We start from the raw sequence: 5,557 nt of genomic DNA on the forward strand, positions 1-5,557 counted from the left end.
GCACTTGCCGTAGGCAACTCCACCCGCAGGGCTCTAACAAAAATGTTATTATAATGGGACTTGATGCTATTCGCTCCAAACCTTGCCTCAGTGTCACCGACTAGGCACAGGAATGAGGAGCCTTCTTGCTTTCCATACTTGGCTTCAGTATGGAGGAGGGGACAGACAGCAAGATAAGAAGCATCAGTGTGGAAATAGGAAGGTTTTTATTGGCCTAGCACTTACAAAGATGCAGCCTGTCTCTCTGCTTTTGCCAGGAGGCTGGAACGAGAGCTACTGCAGCTGGAAGCTGCTGCCAACCTCTGTACAATCAGTAAGTTTCCACTCCCTAGCAGCGGGAACTTGCCTTTCTGCCTCCACAAGGAGGAGAGCATCATGTGAATAGGCAGGGTGCAAAGTCCAAAGGGCTACAGCAGACAGTCACGATATTGACTGGGGCAACGTACCTAGGTAAGTCGAAAACATCTTTGAAAGGGGAAAGGATTTTGCTTATCAAGCCAAATGTGAGGAAGGGAGCTGTTGTCAAATCTAACTGCTCCAGTTTCATGTTAGGTCACAGCACTCAGCACTGAGCCACTTTTTCAAGGCCAGCTTGCTTCATCTGAGAGCAAATGCTGAGGAAGGAGGACAGGCAGTGCCATGCCTGGACTTGGTTGTCCCACTTCTCAAGGAATTTTTTTTTGTTACATTTAGAACCTCTTAAAAGCTTCCGTTCTTCTCCTGTATAAGATTTGATAACTTTTTTGTTTTTCTACATGGCAAAAATGGAATGTTTTAACTGTTTAGATTCCTTGCACAATGTCAAGTCCTTGTTGTCATGTTCTCATTTTTTTTTGTGCATTACAACTTGTGATAAATTATATAAAATAGTTGTGGCAACCACTGCAACTTGTCTTGAATCAGCTCTAGCTTTTTTATTTCCTACATTGTGGTTCCTATAGGAGCAATAAGCTTTCAACAATACCAGACTAGCATACACAAAGTCTTGTCCAGCAGAACTGGCCTTGTGGTGGACAGCTCAGCTAACCCGTGCATGGTAAGTATTTCATATACTTACACTTTATATGGATAAGATTGATAAAATATAAGCTGAATTGGCTGGATCTGTCTGATGGAGTTGTAGTTGTGTTTGGAAATTATGACGAATGTAGCACTGCTTCCTCCTGAATTTTGGCCAATTTCACATACCAGCTCTAGGAAGCACACAGAGAACTTTGGCTGTATTAGGCAAGCTGGATTCATGCCTTTTACAGTTGGTAAAATCAAGCAGAAAAAAATGCCAAATTAAATTTTGGGTGATAATAAATTATTCCAAAGGTTATTTCCTATATTCAAAGCTCATTTCCTTCTGGAGTTAATCTTAACAAATATTTGATAGCATAAGCAATATTATTCTAGCCTGCTAGCGAGAAGTTGCAGGAAGCTTTACCTCTGTGGGCATTCCCTGATGCCCAAAATGAACTGCTGCTGTGGTACTGCAGAAAGGCTGTTTTGGTCCTACTCATTGAATCCCCCTTTTCTCCTGTCACCAGTAACAGAAAATGAACAACTGGGGCATTCTGGTGATGATTTTTAAGCCTTTCATCAGCCTTCAATACTTTGACCCTAAGATGTTACTGACTTGACTGACTGAGATGAATGTCATCACATTTGACTGGTGACACTCCTGTTTTTAAGAGACCCTGGGATTACGCTTCTGAATAAGAGATATTTTTGTGGCAACGCCAGTATCAGTTTCATGTTGGGCCCTCTAACTGAATCTAGATGGCTTAGCATCTCACCTGCATGGGTTAGGATAGGCGGCAAAGTGGCTAGGGTTCAGCTCACTTGAGACGGAGGCACATTGTTTGGTACAGGGAACGCTCTAACAAGAATGGCACCAACATACCTATTAGAGTTCATCCAGGGTGCCTCTTATCCTCTGTATGTAACATGATGACTGCAAGAGTTTTTTCTGTTCTGGCCCTTGCCATAGTTATCTGTAATTAAGAACTGAAGAGCTGCCTCACAATCTATGAGGAGTGATAATGAATATATTGGAAACAGTGGGTGGCAACAAATTAAGCCGCCAGTCTATTGAGAGGTGTTATGCAGAATGGTTATGGTGTTACTGGCACGTTCTGTTGGCAGCACCTACGCACTCACAAAAGGACAGAGCATTTCCAGTAGTGAATTTCAAAGTAAAGAACTTGTTTCTCCCACTGCCCCTAAAAAGCTGAATCATTTAATTTGGTTTTAAGAGTATAGCTCTGTCAAATATTTACTCATTTACACTGCAGGTGACATAACTGCTTATTGCAAAACTCCAAGGTACAGCTTGAATTCAACAACATTTTCAAGAACAATTAAAAGCTTGAAGGACATTGTAGCAAATCCATTGCAACAATTTTAGATTGAAATATATCACTGGGCATTTTGAAGATGTTTCTTACTAGGCATCTAGTACTTCTTCCCATCCTTCTGAGCAGGTTCTCAACAGGGGGAATGTTTTGACTTGCCACTCAGCTCAAACACCGGAAGGCTCAGTGGGAACAAATACAACAGCTCAACTAGCTTGCACTGTCGCTGCAGGACCGCAGCAGCAACATGAACAGGAGGGAGGAGCAACAGAGAGGAAACCCAAAGCATAAAAAGCAAGAATAGAGACAGGTGCCAGAATATCAGATGTTCTGTGTCCTATCACTTTTCTCTTACAGACTGGAGCAATGGAAGGAATCATGTCTTTTGGCTAAGCAGTCTTCTACCAGTTCCTCCTGAAGCAGCAGAGCTTAACACATCTAGAGGACTTATAGTGCAGTGTCTGTTTAATGATAGGTGATTTAAACAGTGCTTGACCAATGGATTTTGATCAGAAATCATGTAAGTTAATCCGCTGCAGGGCAATGCAGCAGCTGCCATACCCTCTGAACCACTACATCTGGTCTCTTGCCCTCAAAAGAAGTTAACAAATCATATTACAGGATAGAGTGAAAGTCTCCCCTAATCTAGCTGGTGGGTTCCCTAATAGAACACAGCAGTAGGAAGAAGGACCCCTACCTCCTAAACCACGTTGTACACCATGTCATCTCCCTTTAAAACTGTATTCTCGTATTTGTTGTTGGGCTGCTGTTTCTAATAGTGCATAGCTAAACTGGGACATTACCTCAAATTCATCTTTCTGAATTGTTCCCCCACTTCTTAACAGTAGTTCACTAATAGCACAGGTATTCTGATCTTTATTTCCCACTTCATTTCATCATTTTCAACCTCTTATACGGGCAGTAAGTTTTCCTGGAGACATCTTACAATACAAACAAAATCCCTCAGTCTATAGGCTCCCCAATTCCAAGAATTCCTCTTCTTGAGAGAGCATTAACATCTATCCTGTACGGATTCATTTTAGCCAAGATAATATGGCCTGCTTTTTTGCATTGCTAGTTATTTGCAGCTCTTCTATTTCCTCCTGAATTGATGTGTTTACTATTTCTAAGCAAGTGGGTATGATACATAATAGAGGGGGGAAAAAAAAACAAGTTAAAGATCATATGCTGTGATGTGTTCGAGGACAAATTAGAAAAGATATAAAACATCTGTCCTCAAATGTTATGTTCTTTTTAAAAGTCATTTTGGAAATGACTGAATAGCCTAGGAATGGAAGCTTAACAATTATGATTACTGACAGCATTTGGCTTCAAAAACTTCACTGTCTTCTCCTTTGTTTGAAGTTCTCTATGCTTGCTTTAATCCAAAAGGTGATTTTCTTACTAATAAAAAGAAAAAATGGCAGTCAGTACCTTAGCCCAATTAGTTTTAATGCAGATGGGAGAGTTGTCAGGAGGATCCAGACTCCTATCCACAAGTTACCTCTGGTGCTCTCTGGTACTCTCCTGACACTTCCTAACTGTATGCACTCTGGGAGCCCAGTTCTCCACAGCATTATTCTAGTTTTATGTTGGCATAACAGGCTGTTACTAAGGCTGAAGCGCAGACAAATCTTTTTTTTTCTTTTGCCTTTTTGGAGACAACCAGACGAAAGGAATAAGTTACAGCAGAACAGAAAAATCTTAGCACCTACTCAAAAAATCTACTTTTTTTGACCCATAGTGAAGACAGTACCCCTTTTACATATAATGCTGGGTATGAGAAGGCATATATTAAAGCTTTGCAAGGCAATAGTGGCATTTCCTGGTCTGCCTGTTTATAGCTCTAATCCAAGGGTATTGCCTACTGCAAATACAAGGCTGTTGAGAAAACTTGCTTCCCTCTACTCAAGGCTACAGCAAGCAGGCAGGAGCCTGGCTGGTGACTGCTCTCTATATTCCTGCCATCACAACTCTTCCGTGCTCTGGTTGATTGATCTAGGGAAGAAGAGAAGGATCCAGACATCAAGAATGAATTCATTCTCACATCTTGCTGATCCCGAAGGCTCAGCACAGCAGCAGCTCTGATCTCACTCTGCAGAGCTTTTCAGTGCCACAACCAATGAAAGAAGAAGAAAAAATGGACTCTTCTCACACTACATGTTTTCTAGAAGTTGGTGGCAAGATGTCATTGGTTTTTGAGGAGGAGAAGGAAGGTGGCAGAGACTCCCCAGTTCGGGAAACAGAGGCCATACACAAGGCATACAATATTCTTGAATTCAGACTGCTGACTGGAATCATCTCCCAATATTTCTTTAGCATTTACTGCTCTACAGACTTCACTGCAAAGAAAACTCATTTATTATAATCAGAAACATAACACAAAAACAACCAACCACCCATACAGCTGAAGTGAATTTATCAGACATCTATGTGAGAATAGCCTTTGGTACCATTCACTCAGCCTTATTTCTGACTGTAGTTATGTATGCAACTCTCCCTCTTGGGTGTGGAAACATATGTGGCTCCATCTGTCTCACAGCTGGCTAAGCCTTCTCGGATGCTAATTGCACCGTATCAAAAACAATATAAGAAATCACCATCAACTACCAGAGAGCATTGTATTTTGGATTACTTTTCTGATCAGATGCCCGTAAATTTTCTGAGCCACAGCCAAATGACTGCATCTGTTGTGGAACAGAGCATGACTCCATAAAGCCCCTCACGTATTTCTCTCTCTGCCACCAGCCCAACACCACAGGCCTTTGCAACCGGAACAGCCAACCACACTTCCTAGTTTAGTGGACAAACACACTGCCAAGACGCTTCCCTTCTCACCAGACGTTCTGATTCAGCACATACTTTACCTGTTAAACAACAGCCTCAGTGATGGCACTTCAGACTACTGGAGATATCGTTGTTTGGGGCCTATAAAACGAGGCTAGGCAAAACAAAACACCCCCCCCCCCCGCCTCCAAAAACCAAACATACAGCAAAACTACATATGAGGAAGATGAAAGCACAGTATTTACCAAGTCTGCTGGAATACAGGGAAGTGGAATAAAAAGGATCTTCACAGGAAACAGCCCTGCTAAAAAAGGTCAATGGTTAAATATTGGAGTTTTGCCCCACAGAAGAAATTATCATTGTCGAGAAAGACATTCAGGAGAGAGCACCTTTCAGTTCCATTTAAAGTCCAAGGAACTGGAAGTGTCGCA

The 5,557-nt window shown here is 41.8% G+C and overlaps 1 long non-coding RNA gene across 1 annotated transcript; it reads left to right on the forward strand.

Annotated features, from left to right (window-relative positions):
• The first annotated feature begins 283 nt into the window (after nucleotides 1–283).
• Nucleotides 284–2,767, forward strand: LOC136992608 (uncharacterized). The gene is made up of 3 exons (XR_010884972.1): nucleotides 284–450; nucleotides 942–1,036; nucleotides 2,697–2,767. It is a non-coding gene; the product is annotated as an uncharacterized lncRNA (long non-coding RNA).
• The last annotated feature ends 2,790 nt before the right edge of the window (nucleotides 2,768–5,557 follow it).

Source organism: Apteryx mantelli, chromosome 9, assembly GCF_036417845.1.
Source record: "Apteryx mantelli isolate bAptMan1 chromosome 9, bAptMan1.hap1, whole genome shotgun sequence".
NCBI lineage: Eukaryota > Metazoa > Chordata > Aves > Apterygiformes > Apterygidae > Apteryx > Apteryx mantelli.